This window comes from Lissotriton helveticus, chromosome 9 (assembly GCF_964261635.1).
Source record: "Lissotriton helveticus chromosome 9, aLisHel1.1, whole genome shotgun sequence".
Classification (NCBI taxonomy): Eukaryota; Metazoa; Chordata; class Amphibia; order Caudata; family Salamandridae; genus Lissotriton; species Lissotriton helveticus.
In genome coordinates, this window is record NC_136070.1 from 54,539,802 (window position 1) to 54,558,464 (window position 18,663).

Consider the following 18,663-nt stretch of genomic DNA (forward strand, 5'->3'; position numbering starts at 1 on the left):
ACCAACAAGAAAGGCCTTCCCCAGGGCCAGACTGGCTGTAGCAGGATACTGGAAGGGTGTGGGCCCATTTAGGAGCAGTGGGGGACGGTGTTGTTACTGGGGGCAGTTTTGCAGTGATGCTCCAATATCGGCCCCAGTAACAAAAGCAGCGGTGCTGGGGATCAGTTTTGTTCTGCAGTGGTTGACACTTGCCCCCTCCCCCCAACCCCTTCTAAAAAAATCACCAGGGCTGCTCTGGGTTCTCAGTCAGGCCCTGCCTTCCCCATCACAAGGCCTCCTGCATTCCAGTACCTAGGTCAGTTATCTGCACAATCAAGCAGGAACCCTTCTCGCTGTACCCATTCGCACGGTTGGGTTCTTGGTGCACAGAGCCTTGGCGGCAGTGCACAGAAACCTTACACTGAGGAAAAAAATTAGAGGGAACATTGGCTCCTCACCTATCATTCATTCAAAAAAATGTGGGTTCTCATATTTCTAAAGGTGATCTTGTCAAAGTAAAACCTGGAAGAATTTCAAAAGGTTTATCTAAATTTAAAGGACTGTTTTGTGTTAAAGAAGTGTTTCCTCACTATGTTGTGTTGACCAATGGTGAGAAATGTAACCTTCGTCGTGTTGCTCTTTATCAAAACAATCCTTTGGTTGTAAGGATGTAGTTGGTAAAGTCTTATCACTCTCCAGTTAACAGTGGTAATAGTGGTTACATGTTGTCTACTATGGATGATACTACCATATCGTCTGTTCCCGTCAGAAGAAGGAGTATAGGTGATGGTGATGTTTGTAACTTAAACAATACTTGTGATTCTAGTATCAATTCTAACAACCTTCTTAATTTTCAGGATTCTTCTTTGTCTACAAACACCAGAGTCACAAGGAGTCGCAGACCACCAGCATATCTTAATGATTATTGTTGTTAATCATATATTTATAGTATTTATTTATTGTTTTTTTTATTTCTTTTCTCTCAGGAAGGTGTGTTGTACATGTTACTTATTGTAATATGGGCTATGTATTTCGTGTGTGCTTTCTTCTATGTTTTCTTTCTGTACCCTTCCAGAATACCTGTGTGTATTCTCTATTCTATTCTAATATTCTGAGAGTTTCAGTTAGTAATTTGGTCAGCTGGCACTGTGTTGTTTCTAGCTGTGCTCTACAATAAAATTACTACTACTCACCGATGAAGTGTCCAGAGAGTCATCTTCAACATACTGCAAGTAGAAAAGTGGCCTTCAGGTGCCCAGCAACAAAACTAGCCCCCACTCTGCCAGCCCAACAAAATGCCCGGTAGCCTGACCAGTATTGCCAACTGAATGGCACTCATTCATTTGCAGGAGGAAGGATGCAATAGAAATCAAACCTGAGACTTTCCATTCATACATCCAAAAGCCAGATGCATTTAACCCAGTAAGCTCAATGTCCAGAGTGATTTACAAGTGTGCAGCCTCCAACAAGCAAATAGCACAATATTTCCTTGAACAGACTGGAAACGTACTTTTGGCCAACATTCAGCCAGGAGTGTCTTTCCGAAGATAGAATTAAAAATATTTCATAGAAGGAATTTTCAAATCACTCTTTTCTCTTTTGAAAGATCTCTATGAGCATCATATAAACGGTGCAAAATCCAGTAAAACATCATGTATAAAATACACCACAAATCACTCACTTTTCTTGTATTGGCACTAAGAATAGCTCCGCCCAACTGTATGAAGCGGTAGTCCGCCCCAACTCCACACTCGCCCAGACTAAAGTCCAGGTTTAGTTGCGCTCTTCCTGCTTCTAGCATGGAGACCTGCGTGGGTAAGTAGTGCTTAAATAAACTTCCTGTTAGAAAGACCGTTTAGCTCTCTTCAGAACCAATCATTCACGCCCGATGAACCTGGGCTTTGATTGGCTGGCGGTGTCGCCGAGTGACGAGTTCCGGTCCTAATATATGGCTCGTTTACCACGTTCCGCAGTTGAGGGCCCCATTGTGTCACGCGGCCTCATTCCTAACCTGCAGTGCGTAGTTCTTCCGGTGTCATCAATCGTGGTGCGCACGCGCCTTGCCGCAAATTTCCCGCCAAATCCCTCTCAAGGCGTGCGCGGCCCACTCCTCTTAATCTCGCGTGTACGGCACGTGCCCGGTTGCGTCAGGGGTTTATCGGTTACAAGTGCCTTCGGCGAACGTTTGGCTCCGGCCGGTCAACCAGTTGGTATCTCCCGCCTGTCACGCACGCGCGCTCCTCCAGCGCTTCCTCAGTCTCTTCAGGCAGGTCATAAATACCCGGCGCTCGACGTCTGATTCGACCTCTGGCCACGGCAAGAAGTCAGTAATGTTTAAATATTTAGTTGTGTGTATGGGTATTGACAAGGCTTTAAGTGAGATGAAAAATATAGGTGGGGGGAGGGGGGGGGGTGTTAAAGGGGCGCGGGCTGTGTAATTAAGGGCGTGGCTTTTAAAAACACTGAAGCTAGAAATCAGTGCTTAGCATGGTGAGCTGCCCGACTGGTATTTTGCTGTTTTTGTCATTGCATCTGGATAAATAATATGGCAAGTAACATACCTACAACAAGCCAGGGCAATTGGCTTTGACACCGGCTGTTAGTTGCATGAGATAAATAAGCAAGGACTATGGCTTCCTTGTATAGAATATTGAAAATGCTCTGAAGTGAAGAGATTGTGCAAGAACAATAACGAGTCTCTTTGAACTTACAACACAGGCAGTGAAGGGTGGTGCTGATGCTGATGCAATATTTTTTCCCCCACTCTGAGGGTGAGGTCAAAAATGGATAGCCAGATAGAGACCTGTTTCGGCACCTGCTTTTTAAAACTGCTGGTGCTGAGCACAACCTGGCCCACTTAAAGCCCCGTGTATTGTATTCTTGAACTTTACGAACCGTGTGAAAATTACTCAATGCATTGTCAGATAAGAGAGAGACACACACACACATCTCTTATTAAAGTGTTTGGAGCCAAATTGCACTACGCAGTGTATTAAGAGTGCCATAGGCCCTATTACAAGCAAGTGAGGAATATAACTATCAATAGTATACTGCATCGCTCAAAAGGTGTCTGAGCAGGAGGGCCCACAGCACCTCAGTTATAGTTATAACTGTTTATTACCAAATCAGGGATGGGGACCCTTTATCTTTGCTTACACTTGATCCCCTGACACCCTTGCTACATCAAAATACCCTTGTTTTGTAGTAAAAGACAACCTTCAAAAGGATCCTAGAATTTACCCAGCCTACAGCACTTATGATCACTATGCCACTCAATGTCTCTTCTCATACTTTTCCATTCAAGATACATTTGTTATTTTTCGCATGCTTTTTACATTTTAGATAAGAAATGTGTGGAAAAGCCTCTGCAGACCTGTTGTAGTGCGTTGAGATACATTTATTCCAAGTCATGAGAGTGATTGTTACCAGTACTAGTTTTGAGCAACAACACCGAGCAAGCGGGGACATTTGGGCACATGCCATTTACGGTATAAATAAAACTATCTGCATCAATCTGTATTGTATTGTAATTTCATATATATATAGCACTTACTACCCTTGGCGAGGCGTCTAAGCACTTTTTCGGTAAGTAGCATGCTACTCCGGAACCCATTAAGGATTAGTGTTGAATTAGTATAGTGAAATATGAAAGTAATTTGAGTGGTCGATAGGTTAGTCAGTTATTTGGATTCAGAAGGATAGCGGAGGGATAGAAGAGGGAAAAAGGTTTGCATTTATATAGCGCTTGTTACCCCCGATGGGGTGTTGAAGCGCTTTTTTGTCGAGTAGCACGCTACTCGGGAACCCACAAAAGGATTTGTGGTGAGTTAGTATAGTGAAATATGAAAGTAATTTGAGTGGTGGATATTAGTCAGTTATTTGGATTAAAAAGGATAGCAGAGGGATAGAAGAGGGAAAAAAGGTATGCATTTATATAGAGCTCATAACCCCGATGGGGTGTTGAAGTGCTTTTTTGGCGAGTAGCACGCTACTCCGGAACCCATAAAATGATTAGTGGTGAGTTAGTACAGTGAAATATGAAAGTAATTTGAGTGGTGGGCTGGGAAGACAGATTACAGACATTGTGGAGATCGCGCCACGGGTATTTGGCATGGCACTGAGGGCATTTCCAGATGGTGCATCACCCTCTACACTTTCAGAGTCGATGGAGGAGCTATGAGAAACAGGGGCATGTCTTCAGTAAAAGTCTCCAAAGCATGTTGAGGAAGCAGGCAAGGAGCGACCATCAAATAAAGAATTCTTCTTAGCGACTGGAAAGGAGGATTTGACCATGTGGGCATTGCATACTCCCTGCAAACAAATTGAATGCTTAGTGATTTTGCTGAAGAAATAGGACTTGCGTAAATGTACAACCTGGACAACTTTTTTTCAAGCATTCTGTGTTGTGTACAACAGAAGAAGCAAGTTTACATAGGTCTAAAACTTTGTGGTTGATTTAGAGTTTAGTTGTGTTGGTGTTAAATATTGATGGGACTTCCACCTTCCTACACTCACAATTCCATGCGTCATTTTGCTATGGTGGAACCAATGGTTTTAGGATGGCGAAGCATTAGCTAGATCCACCATTGGAAACCCTTGACCTAGTAACTCATCATCAGGAGGATGCAAGCATGCAGACCATCAGTATGCAGGGACTCTGCCAGTGATTTCCCTAACCTGGGTCCACCATATGGACAAACAGGAAGAGTAGTCCTCGTGTCAGTCAGATCAATTGATTTACTAGTTTTGTGCAAACAAGCTCTAGTTTTGGGAATTTGTGTTAAAAAAAAACACTGCATGTGGCCAAAAACACAGCGCACTATCTGAATTCAGCTGTGTCTATAGTCCTTCTGCCTCATGGGCAGATGCACTGTGAGTGAGGATAGCTCATAGGCAAAGGGGTCCATTGACATGCAGGGCCACTTGCTACACTTTTTATCACCCCCTTTTTCTTACATGAATTGTGATGTTATTAGCAGGTTAGGTCTTGAAACAATCTCATATTTAAAGTAGACATCACAAGGTGATTTGTCTTTTGATGTAGAAGTAACAGCTATTATCATTATCTAATTTAATGGTACTCCTATTTATCAATCCTGGATGGATGAAAGGCTGAGTTGCTCTTGCAAGGATATTAACCTATGGCCTCCAGGATTCTCAAAGATATTTGCACTGCCTGTTCTTTCGTCTGCCTGGTGTCAGTATGATTTGCAATGTTCAACACTCTGTCCATCATCCCCTTTGGTTTTGCTTTGTTCGCCCAACGTTGGCAGGGTATGCCCAGAAGTGGGTCCCTTGCTCACTTTACCACTGGATTCAAGCTAACCTGGCTGGTGACGGCTGATTATCCAGAAACCGGTCCCAGGATGTTTGTTTCCAGTCCAGGGAAGACATGGCTTGTCAGTTCGGGCCGGACTGTTCCCATGAGGCACAAGGTCAGACTGATTTGCATATCGCAATGTCTGAACAGGGGTGGCGGAGTGAGCTAAAGAATTATGATGGATTATACCCAGATTAGTTCACTGAGGGTAAGTGCTTGCAATGTTCAACACTCCGTCCATCATCCCCTTTGTTTTGCCCTGGATATTATGTGGCACAGGAATTCTGTATTTGTCAACCTAGTGCATGCCTCTGTCATGCCGAAGATCATATCTGTTCTGGTGTGTAGTTTGTGTAATGCAAATATTCCCTCCCAGTGGAGTGTAAATCCCTCCAGAGGTCCATCACTTGAGCATTGAGGCCCTTTATTGTAGTGTGCGAGTATTGGCGAAGTCTTGTGCCCCTGGCAGCCGCAGCCTGTGCATGTAAGAGCGGTGGGGGGATTTCGACGGACAATGATGAGGGAAAATTAAATAATTCATTTTCCCTTGTGGTCGTCAGTCAAAATCCCCTTCCAACCGGCCCCACTGCTCTTACCTGCATGGGACGCGGCAGGCCCCTGGTACCAGCGGAACAGATCTATCAAGATCCAGATCTAAGACACAATTAATGTCGCTGCACCACAGCTTTGGGATCTGGATTGTAGATAGGTGTGCTAGGTTGAGTAATGTGTACAATGGCCGTTGGTGCATATGTTGCCACAAGAGCACGCGGAGCACCATCTAGCTCGCCCTCCACCACAATGTAGCACCCTTCTGTGTCTATTCGATGACAGTGTGCGACAAACGGTACACCGGAGGCAATCCACATCAGCACCCCTCTGGCGTAACTTGAGTATGTTGTGCCATATACTCAGCCGCGGCCCGTGCAGATAGGAGTGGGGGGTGATTTCGACAGACGATGACAAGGGGAAATTAAAAAATAAATAATTAATTTTCCCTCATCATCGTTCGTCGAAATCCCCCCCAACCCGGCCCACCGATCTTACCTGCACAGGCCGCCTCTGCTTCTTTTGGCTATCTTCTGCAATTCCCCCTAGTAATAAATGGGTCTCCTGGAGACAGGCAAAATACACCATTCTGCACTTCAGGTATAAATGTATTTTATAATGTTTTGTATGCGTGGCCATGCCACATACAGTTCACGTCAATAGGTTATACTTGTTGAGTGTCATGTTGTCCTGAGTCCTAGTATTCCCCCTGTCTCCCCTCCCTAACACTTCTCCTCCCCATCATCCCAACCAAACTTAAGTCTTGATTGACCATTTGTTCATCGGTTGTCCCAAAGTGTCCTGTCAAAACTCCCATCTCCAAGCCAAGGTGGCAAACAAACTCCACCAAACAAAACACATAACAATCCGGTGTGTGTAACTCCTCCATTCTGATTGTGAGGGTCAATGGCAATAGACAGTCTACCCGTTGACAAGTACATGTTCATTCAGGCGTCTGTGCTTAGCCCCCTAAGGTCTGAGTTACCGCCCTTCCCACGGTCGCCCATGCCTCATGAAGAAGTAAAGCCGGTGAGGAACCCCATGTCTAATTACAATGAGGGATTTGTGATTATCACTCTCATGTCACCAATTCTACTGTTATGGGGGTGACCACAGGCCCCGTGCTTAGGGCATCCATCATCTCATCAATTGTTTTATGGCTAGAAAATGTGGAGGCTGATTATCGTGGTCCAAAGTTCGCTGACTCAGGTCTCCCTCATTGCTCTCTGGCTGCTCCAACCTGTGCTCTTTCTCACATAGACTACTTCTCCGTGGGCTTATGCCCTCTTTACCGGGAGGAATGTTTGCCACTCCTGGCAGGGAACCATCCCATGTCATTCCTTTTTTTGTCTGGTCGGGTAATCACACCCTTGGACTCCAGCCAATCCCATGCTATTTGTGGTGTTTGAATGGAGAAAATCTTTTCCCCACCCTGATCCAGAGTGGTCCGGGAAACAACAATGTATTGGATGTGCAATTGACGCAGCTGTCACTTAGCTTCTGTGAAGGATTACCGCTTTCTTCGAACATCTGTGGCTTATTCGGCAAATATCATTACTTTGCCGTTTTTCACCTTCCAGGGGACCCTGGAGCAGACAAGCTGCAGGATATTGTCTCCGTTCTGACAATTAAACAACCACCCTACAACCGGGCTGGGCAGAGTGCTGGGATGGGGCGGCCGGGCTGGGACTCTGCGTGCCCTTTCCACTGAGAAATGGTGGATGCTTTACCTCAGAGCACCGTGTTGGGCAGCCAATTTTAATTGAAGAGTTCCTTGCTCGGATCTTATACCTGTTCCGGCAGCCCCACCAGTTTGATGTTGTTGTGACAAGTGCGTCCCTCTGCATCTTCAGCTTTTTGTCTCAGGAGTCTCACTTTGTCTTTCAATTCCTTTATCTGAGATTGAGCTTCAACCAGGGATGGACACATCGCAGTCAGGATTGATTCAGCGGAGTCCACCCTGTCTCTGAGCTTTTTATGGTCTTCACGCAAGAAGCCTACGTCTGTAACCAGCATGTCTATCTTTGGGCCCATTGAGGATTCTATGTCGAGGACAGCCTGCAACAGCTCAGCAAATGCCTCCAAGTTAGCCTGCAGAGTTTTCTGCACAGAATATGATTGAGATATTGCTGTAGAAGCAGCTGTGGTGTGGTGCAGACTACTTGATAGGCCTCCTCACCTTCCTTCGGTCCTTTTGGTTTCCCCATTGTTATGGCATACGTGTTTGGCGTATCCTGAGAGTTGGAATTCTAGTGTAACTGGGGAGAGGGGGCACCCCGGAGTCCCCTGAATGTCCCCTCAAAGGTAGGCCATCAATGGATTGCGAACAAAGTGTAGCGCTCATGTCATGGCTATAGGTCTAGTGTTACGGGGCCAGCAGCAGCTGTGCACTGTGGTCTAGAATGAGTGTATCTTCTAATTGTTTAGTGCCGGTCCTCCTGTTGATTTCCACTGGTCAGTAAGGTTGAGCCCCACGCACTTCCTCCCCTCGCCTCTGGCAGCTCCACACAATTAAGTTCAAGACGGGCTTGCCATCTCAGTGTACACTGCGTTCAGTTGCCCTTATGAGCATCCGCCTTTCCTCCAGGGCCCCCCTGGCTCAGGCAGCAAGCTGGTAGCTGAACCCTGTCGGCCCACATCTCTCGTCTCCCCCAGTACCACTGATTGTGCGTTTCTTGGCTCCTTCTGAAGCCACAGTGGTTCACCAAAAAAGGGGGGAGTTGTCAAGCACACTCTGCCGGAAAGGAGGGCCGATCCCGCGGCACAGGCAGTCTGCTGCCTCTCACTGCAACCCAATGCAGCCTCACGGTCTCTCCGATCTAGGCTGCACAGGTTTCGAGGGTTCCCTTTCTTTGTCCTGCGCTAGGCGGCTCCAATAGAGGGCTCGTAAAACTCACTCCTGACTCTCTGCTTTTGTATTTGGGTGCCAGGAAGGGAAAAATCACAGTATTACAAAAGGATTATAGGAGAAATGATCCAGACAGCGTGTGGTATTCGCATGGGACGCCCGCGCTTTCAGAGGGTCCGGAAGACAGGAGGGGTGCATCAGAGATGCAGCTTGCATCTGGTCTCCAGGCTATTAAGCTCATATTCTAGAGTCTTGTGTACCCCAGACTGTAAGCCCATGCAATGTCCCCTACTCACCACCTTAAGGTTGTACGGCATTACAACGCAGGCTTTTACCCCGGATGCCATTAAAAAGCAGTTTTTACAACGCAAGTCGTTACAACGACTTGCGTTGGGGGGCGCTGGATAGTGGAATAGTTTAATTTTCTATTCCAAATCCAGCCCACGTTGACAGTAGGGAAGGTGTTGGATAGAAAATTAAACTATTCCCTATTCTACAGCGCCCTCCAGCGCAAGTCGTTGTAACGACTTGCATTGTAATAGCAGCGTTGTAATAGCAGTGCGGGGTAATGCCCGCGTTGTTATGGATGTTTCCCGCAGGGAATCACGGAAAACCTCGTCGAACAGGAACTCCAGTCGGAGCCTCCACCAGTGTAAAGGCAGCATGAGCAGTTTGTGGTCAGAGTAAGTACAGGCCAAGTATTCAACTGTGCGGCCTTGTCAGTGACCGCAGGGGATTCCAAGATCCCATCCAGATGCATGTGGTGGTCGTGCACTGGAGAGTAAAATGAATACTCCCGCCTCTGGTTGTGGTGGATCTGCCAGACGTCCAGAAGGTCCCTGTCTGTCATCCATTGCTGAAAAATCGTAGCTAGTCTCCAGACGGGCGAATATAGTAGCGGTGGGGAGGGGCTGTCTACAAATAATCTCCTAGCAGCCTGTAAGGACATACCCAGGTGTGGTGCCAGGGTTTCCGGTAATGCGGACTGATTAACATTGGGGGCGTAAATGCAACCCAGACCCAAAGGAGTAGGTATCACCCGCCCTTGTGATAGAGCGCGCAGGTCACCCGACTATAATTTTACCATATATGTATTGGACCCATACATTTTCTCAATACACCATATTTATTAATCGGGTAACCTTACACTCTACTACCAGTAACCCTGTTCCTTCCTATTGTATTTCCAGTGTACCCGACTTACCAATCCACCGCTACGGGTACCTATGACCACAATGGATCAGGGAGCTAGCTATAAAAGAAAGGCAGACACCAAAATACAAAATACCTTTTCTATGTTTACACTCATATAATAACCACATACTCAGGAAGTTTTAAAACCTTTATCTAGTTTTCATCAAGTTCAGAAAGCATAAGGTTTACAGCAAGTAAACTATCAATAACTAAGATTATAAAGAGCACTTATCCATATAAGAAGAAAATAAGACCAACCATTTAAAACTCTAAAGGAAGGTAAGAACAGGGAACATGCTAGTAAGAACTTTCAGGAATTTAGACTAGATGTGGAGTGACTAAAGGACGGGGAAAAATAAGGAACATACTAGAATGTCACAATATCTCAGAAATTAAGCAAATCACGGGAGCTTTTAATCAGTCTAAGGAAACGTGAAAGGTAATATGTAACTATAGGGAAGGTAAAAGTGGAACACGCTAATTTTCCAGAGAAAAATCACTTTATTGGGCTAAAGGAGGGTAAAGAGAAGGAACATCTATATTTTATGAACAGTACGTAAGATAGATTACTTATAGGATGGGGAAAATTGGAACATGCTAGTATAACAACTATAATGTATGACTTTTTCATTTATCAGTGCAAAAGGAAATACATGGAAAATCAATATGCAAGAACACGTCTTTATTAAAGCAAGAAAGAATGAAGGATGCAGAATAGGTTCCCCCAGCGTTATATTTACCTAGAACGGTGTGAAGACCAACCCTGGCCACGGGTCAGTTAAGGACAGGAGAACCCCCAAGGAAGGACAGTCGCCAGTAGGCCAGCAGGTGCAGAATGGACACCCCAGGACAGGACAGGAAAACCAGATTAGGATCAGGACAGGACCATCAAGGAAAGACCAGCACCCGCAGTTCGGTAGCAACGCCTGCGCTACACCCTCTCTGTAGCTATTAGTCAGAACCCCGATTGGGTTATCGAATTCCCCAGCAAAGTGCTCCGCCAGCACTTAAGGTTCTTAAAACCCCGCTTGGGTCTATGGAAATTTCGGACAGAGTGCTCCGCAGCTCTCTGTATCAGTCACCTATTGAGTGCGTTGGGTCAGTGACAGGTCAGCTATTCGGACAAGTCGGACAAATTCTCTAGCTAAACCTAGGCTAGTTATACTGTTTTCGGGTCAGTGTACCACCCCCCAAATATTGCAAGTGTAAGAATCCCCAATTTCGATTGGTCCTCAAGTAGGACAGGTCAACACACCAACCAGGATTAGACTTTTACAAGCCCCAATTTACATCTTTTGGGGCCGCCTATTGAATTTGGGGTTCCCAGGATATGTGCTCTACCTAACAATGGTGCACACAGATTTTATTACAATTGTTTCAAAATGCAGTACATCTCGGCTTCGTCCTGCTGAGTCACAGGTCGGTTCTCATGAGCATCTTGACCGTGGCTGCCAGCTGGCTGGGTTCCACTGGTACAAGGTTTTCTTCCCTCTGCCAGGGTGACATGCGCAGTAGGGACTTCTAAGATGGGGTTTCATACACCTCCCCGGCCCAAAAGACTCGCCACATGAAAAGTAAAGGAAAACAATTTAGAACATAGAAATAAATGAATACACTGTATACCAGGAATCCCTATATGACTCCCCTTACTTTATATTAACTATAGCATTAATGTTAGTGCAAGACGAACAGCAGTGCATAAGCTGCAGGGCAAGCTTCGGCATGTGAGAACACAAAGCGGCCATTTTAATGCTAGTGCGCAAGCGCAAAGTTTTCCCACCAGAACTGCGAGTACGTCATGTCACGTGAGTGTGACCGACGCATGCGCAGAAGAAATTTCTGCTACGGAGCGGCCATTTTAGTGGCAAGCGTTTTAGTATACGTAAACACATAGGCAAGCATCACTGGGACACCCAAAGTGGCAGAATAAAAGGGAAATTAATAACACAAACAGATTGATTTAGTTCATTAAGGTTATTCGAGGTTCTTGAATACGAGCAAGTCGCTTTACGTGCGAATCCTTGCTCCATCACTTGTTAATGTGTTGGGACTCGCAGTGGACGGGGATCCTGGCTCGGATCCATATGAGTGTGCCCCTGCCAAAGGAGGACTAGCTGGTGTGTCAGTTTGGGCCCTGACAAGTGAGTTTCCTGGAGAAATGCAATGTCCATCCCCCACCTTATTAGATAAGAGTATATCATGAGTCGTCTGTGGACTGAGTGCATCCCCTTAACATTCCAGATGAGGACAGTTTAGCAGGGGATCTGTATGGTCATCATATAGTGTGTATGAATGACAAGAATCCCTTGGCCCCCAGCGCAGCCTGGCACGAGGGTCCAAGCTGCAAAGACATTGACCTGAGGCCCAGCACTGCCCAGGCATGGGTGATGTGCTCCTTGTAGGACAAATGTGAGGAGCTCAGTATGTCCAGTATGTCGTAATAAACCAACCCCTTTTCCCATCCGTCCGTGCACACTGACAACAGTCAGGTGACTAAACCCCAACAAACCAATAAATTGAGTATCACCAGGTGTACAGAGGCAAGGCTCACCTTGGATCTCCAAGGAGCGCGCCTGCACCTCTGATTACAGCATTGGGGCGAGGTGGAAGTCCTGGAACTGCCACCCCTGCACAGTGAAACTTGATCCAGAACTATGCTTCTAGTGGCGTATCACAGAAGAATGAGGGGCCATCAGAATTTTTTTTAAGGCGAGTCGAGAACAGCAGCATATACTGGAGACCCAAGTCCCGGAGGGAGCGCTTTCTCTCAGAATGAGAGGCCCGTCTTTGCTGAACTACCAGGGTATATTCTGGGAAGAAGGTGATTTCGACGTTTCCAAGTTGTAAAGGGCGATTCATGCGGGCTGCACATAACAGTAGGTGTGCCACTACTGGAGGAGGGTGCATCCCTGGTGGGGGTGTCGCTCCCGCACTCAATGGGACCTTTCCAGCATGAAGAACTGGGGCAGGCTTTGAAGCACTACCACTGTACGGAGCTATTGTTCAAGAAAGGTCACCATATTGAGCCCCTCTGTTCCCTTGGGGTGGCCAACCAGTCTGATGTTGTTAGGCCTGCTGTGGCCCTTTGTGTCTTCAGCTCGCTGATCCAGCAACGCGTCCTCCATGGTGTGGGACACCACCTGTTTTTGGAGCGCATATACAAGAGGGTGCACCTCTTGAAGGATAGGTTCGCTAGTTTTCACAATGTCTGCCAATTTACGATGTTCGTTGCGTACGAGATTCTTGTCAATCGCCATCCCATTGATCTTGGTCTCTAAAGTCTCATGCGATGGCCACTAGAATGCTGTCAAGTTTGTCTGAGGAGCCTCGTGGCACCAGAGGTTCATCACCCTCAAGGTAGGTCTCCTCTACATAGGGCGGCTAAGTGTCTGACCAGAGTGGGCATATTCCCCAGGGTGTCTGGTTGACCTCGTGCGACCCATGGTATCCATAGATAGTTCACTGGGCAGGTGAGGGGGAGGGCTGCGAGATAGGTGAGAGTGGAGGCCACAGCCACTCCCCTGAACCGGAAAACGGTGTCTCCTGGAGGCCTCTCAGTTGTTGACCACTGAGATATAAACAATAGTTGTAGGAGTGGCGCGTCTTCATTAGGTGCGGTACCTGTGGGTGGGCGCTGCCTGCCCCATGTTTTGCTGTGACTTCCTCCTAGGGGGTATTCAGCCCTGCCACTTCAATGGGGGTCATAGGGTGGGCTGTCACAAGGTGCGGGCCCTCTGCACTTGCAGGCGTTTTCATGCGCTGTTCCTAGCAGCAAAGGATTTACGGTTCTAGTGTCCAGCACTGAAACCAATCACAGGAGGCCTCAGGTTCTTGGGCCTCACTGTAGGGGGTTGTGTGGGATACAGCATGGGTCCTGGAGTAAAGTCCTCCGCCTCAGGGCATCTTGTTCCCACAAGATGTGGGTCCCTTAGCCAGTCTCATCCTCCAGGGTGTACAGGTCGAGGGACTCACAGCGTGAGCATTATAGAAGGGCCTTGGCTGCCGCCAATCCTCTCTTGTGCAGGCCTCGTGTGTTGGTTCATCAGTGTCCCCTGTAGGAGGCACTCAGATGGCGTTGCCCCCTATATGACTGCGTGTCTCGCAGTGGGGTCCAGCCCTGGCTGGGGGTGTGTAGAATTAAACGGGAAGCTCGTCATGCCCGCAGCTATTGGCTCTTCTCTGCTGTGTTGTTGCAGCCGATGTAAAGAGGTGGGTCGCCGCAGCCCCAAGTCTGTAGGTGCCCCATAGGTGACATGCATGAGAGCAGCGGAGCCAGCTGCTCCACGTTGTCTGGCATGGTGCTCTAGGCCGCGCCCTGGTCCTCCATGACTTCTGGGCTGGTCATGGGCCACTCTGCCTCCGCGCACCAGAGAAAACCCCCAGTGGTGCTCCAGTGCCCATCACCCGCCCCCACAGTATCTGGCCTCCGGACTACTTCACCCCCATAATGTGCCGGGGCGTGATATGACACTATTCTGGACAATAACAGGGGCAAAGCATCACATCAGACCAATTGGTGCTTCAGATCGTAGAGCATGGCTACTTCCCACCTTTTCTGTCCTCTTCCACCGACATGTGACACATATCGCAACACTTCCCAAAGGATCACTTGTCAATCCCCCGTGAAAAAGTTCAGGCTCCCTTAGCCATATGAGCAAAAGAGAGGCTACCAGCACTAGAGCTCGGGACTGGCTATTATTGCTTTTTCCCCCTGCTACTGAAAATGGGCCGAGGCCTTCGACCGAACCTAGATCTTTGCCCTCTTAACAAGTTCCAAATGCTCACTTTGGCCCAAGTTCTGTCTGTCCTGGATCTAGGAGACTGGATGGTGGCACTCGACTTGCAGGACACATTTTTAATTTCCCTCACCCAGCAGTCCTGCAGATGTTACCTGCGGGTCTAGGTGGGCCAAGGGCACATTCAGTTCCATATGCTCCCTTATGGCCTGATCAGTACACCTCATGTATTCTCGAAGGTGATGGTGGTGGTCGCAGTTAATCTGTGGAGGTTGGGCATACCAGTCTTCCAATATCTTGAAGACTGCCTACTGAATGGGGCCTTACCTCAAACAGTCATAAACCACCTCTAGACAACGGGCAATCTATTAACATTGTTGGGTTTTTCCATTAAAGTGCCAAAATCCCACTTGACTCCTTCACAGCGGCTCACTTTATCAGAACCATCCTGGATACAGTACTCAATGAGTCCAAGACATCCGTACTATGATCCCGATGTTTCAGCCATTGACCTGCATCTCTGAGAGAGAGGCTCTGAGGATCCTGGGCCTTTTGGCCTCCTGCATTCTGCTTTTGGACCATGCCAAGTGGCACATGAGGACTCTACAGTGGTATCTGAAGTCTCAGTAGGCTCAACACCAAGGCAACCTGTGAGACTTCACTCAGGTGTCGAAGGAGATGAGGAAAGGATCTTCAGTGGTGGCTGTTGGACCACAATTGGACCAGCAGTAGACCCATCTCCCAACCCCACCCAGAGCTAACGGTAATGGCAGATACATCATAGGTGGGTTAGGGAGGTAATCTGGAAGAGGTTTTCGTCTGCATTGGGGATCGGGACTCCTGTATGCCTTTCCACACCTCCTTCTTCTGCCCAGATTGCAAAAAAAAAGATCAGTAAAGACCGTGCACAATTCATCCTAGTGGATCTGGACTTGAGAGTGTGGTACCAGAACTTCTGGCCATGAGCATTTGTCCTTCATTCTAGCTGGCTCTTCGGGAGAACCTCCTGTCGCAACAGCATTGCCTGGTCTGGCACCCAAGCCTGCACTACCTACACCTCCATGCGTGGCGATTGAACTATGACAGCTTTTTATCTTCCACTCAAAGTAGTTGGTATCATTCTGGCAGGCAGGCGCCCTTCCACTAAATCTGTAAATTCAGGGCGCTGGGAGAAGTTTGTTGCTTGGTGTTTCCCCCATCATGTTCAACTTTTGCAGGCAAGCTTGTCATACATCCAGCAGTTTTGTCTTTCATTGGCCCAACTAGGCCTTGTGTGGCCACAGTTAAAGGTTATTTGTCTGCCTTTTTGCCTTTTTACAGTTGCTGGATCAGCTTCCCCTCTTTAGGTCACCTGTTGTGATACGTTTTTTGAAGGGACTGACCCACATGTTCTCACCAACACCTTTTGTAATGTCGAAGTGGGAACTTAATTTGGTTCCCTGTGCATACCTCTTCCAATGAGCATGGAGATCCAGAAATGGACTCCCAACCCAGGAGATCCAGAGACTCGATGATGCACAGAGTGTTAATCAGTAAGAGAGTTGACATTACCAAGTGGGGTTCTTTGGGATTTTAGTGTCCATGATTTGAATGCCGCATTGGCACATATGATGTTTACTCTGTGAGGGTCCTGGCAATTCCTCCAATATGAAATGTGATTTGATACTAACACTCGCTAACATGCTCTTCCTCTATTGGGATTTTTGTTTGTATGTATTCCAATTAAATTTTAATGTGCACCTCATTCAAACTGTTGCACAGTTACGCCTAATGCATATTTGCCATCAAGACGGTGTTCCTTGGCCCAAACGCATCTGCTTGATGAGTGAGTAAACTCCAGGCATTGTGTGTCCAACAGCCATTCACTTCGATCTTTCTGGACAAACTAGTCCTCCAGACAAAGTTGTTTTTTCTGCCAATGGTGGTTACGGCCCCACATAGGGAACGGGAATCCATGCTCCACCTCATCCCTTTAAGGAGAAAGACTGACTTCACCTTGACCCTAAGAGGGCTCATATTTTTACATCAATCAAACCATAGAATACCAGCAAGATAACCAGCTTTTCGTTGGCTTCTCTGGAGTGAAAAAGTTAAAAGCGTAACAGAAGAGCACCATCTCACGATGGATTGTCCTAAGCATAAAGATCCGCTACTGACTAACTAGGAAGCAGCCTCCAGAAGGGTTATGTGCTTACTCCACCGGAGCAAAGGCTGCTACCACTGCGCTGCCATGTGGTGTGCTAATCATTTGCCAGGCCACTACGTGGGTGTCCCTGCAAACGTTCACAAAGCACTACTACCCGGACAACGAGGTTCCGCGGGATGGGCATTTTGTCTGATCTGTCTTGCAGGATATCCTGGTCTGAGTCAATCTCAGACCCACCACCTACAAAGGTACTACTTTACTATTTATGCACAAGGTGAGGAATCTGTAGTTAGAAGTCTCTATCAGAAGAATAAGTAACTTACCTTTCTAATTCTGTTCCTAGAATTAGACTGTCACGCATGGGCAGTCGATCCTTTGCCTACTTAGGCTCCACTTTGTGAAACTCTCTCCCTGCGTCGCTTCGCAATGAAACTGTCTGAGAATTTCCGTAAAAGTTAAAAAACGTGGCTGTTTAACCAATAATCATACCTTTCCTTCTGGTCCTTTCTAGTTGGTGCCGGGAAACCCTTTTTGGGTAGCTATTGCACCTTACAAATTAAAATTAACATAACATAACATTACCTTCTGTAATGACTTTTCTGGTGGAGACGTTATCTTATTATAGATTCCTTTCCAACCCACCCTACTCCCCGATCTGGTTAATGGACTCAGCCGATTAATAAGATCCCAAATCTGAAATCTCTGTACACTGTTCTTCTGATTTCACTGTCTCTGCGTCCGACAGAACGGATGGAGAGCAGAAAGAAACTGTCATCAGTGCAGGGCAGTGGCAGCCCTATAGTGGCCCTGACCTCACATCCAAAACCGATGGGCCTGACACAGAGCCACAGGATGACACCAGTCGGCACGCACGGGAATTGCTATTAAAGTTTCTGGATGCAGGCTGGGGCCTGGGAGAAGTTCACAAGGTGAGGAATCAGTTAGATAGAGTCTCTGCCAGAAAAGGCATTACTGAAGGTAAGAAACTTGTTCTTCACCCAATTGGAATAGGAGCTTGCACTATTTCCAACAGATTAAAAAAACATGAGATTAAATAAAATGGGAAATGGGGAATCGACCTTTACAAGTCAAGCGCCTACAGCCAGTAGGAAACACATACCTGAGCTGAAGGAGGTGTGCAATATTACAACTGACATAACCACAATTGTTTGGTTTCTTAAGTGTGCCTTCCAAAATTAATCAAGGGGCTAAAAAATGTGTGTATGGTGGCTGGACACCAAATGATATATTTTCTAGATTTCTCTCAAGCAGAGTTTGGCTTATAGAGCCCTGGAACTAAGGTCTCAATCAATTTGCCAACGGAGACAAAAAAAACTGTTGTACCGTGACCATCCCACAACCAACTAAGTAATATTTCAAGGAGATGCAATTCAGGTAAAAATCTGTCCCATGAGACATTGCAACGATAGTTGGTGGAAAACAATTCGCATTTTCATTAAAGAATATCATACTCAAGAACACTAGAACACAAGGGATACATTTTAAGGATTTATTTTAAACCCTATTCTAGTGTGTATGATATGAAGTATAACTACAATAAAGACAAATAAAATGGCAGCAGCAACATTTGCCAAAAGGGTGCATAAAAGGAAAACTCCAACAATTTCACCCCATTCTGCTACATATAAGCACTAAGATAATTCTAGCAGAGCAGAATATAAAAACCTAATTCAAGTTTCAGAGGTGGTCCACACCTGCATACCTGTTTGAGCAATGCAACTTGTGTTTAGTATAACAGCAAGGCCTGCTATTCTTGTCGTGCAAGGCCACCTGCGCTGATAAGTTCCGTGGGTGAAGGCTAAGTGCCTCCTATTTAGGTAGCAGTCCGAATCGGTGATATGATTCTGTACGTCCTGTCCTATTGCCGCCT

The 18,663-nt window shown here is 46.8% G+C and overlaps 1 protein-coding gene across 1 annotated transcript in view; it reads left to right on the forward strand.

The window, feature by feature from the left end:
- Positions 1–2,162: 2,162 nt before the first annotated feature.
- Positions 2,163–18,663, forward strand: part of SPRED1 (sprouty related EVH1 domain containing 1) — a 583,922-nt gene continuing 567,421 nt past the window's right edge. Inside the window, exon 1 of the mRNA XM_078659440.1 lies at positions 2,163–2,302. The gene's annotated coding sequence lies outside the window, so the exon portion shown is untranslated. The remainder of the gene's footprint in view (positions 2,303–18,663) is intronic.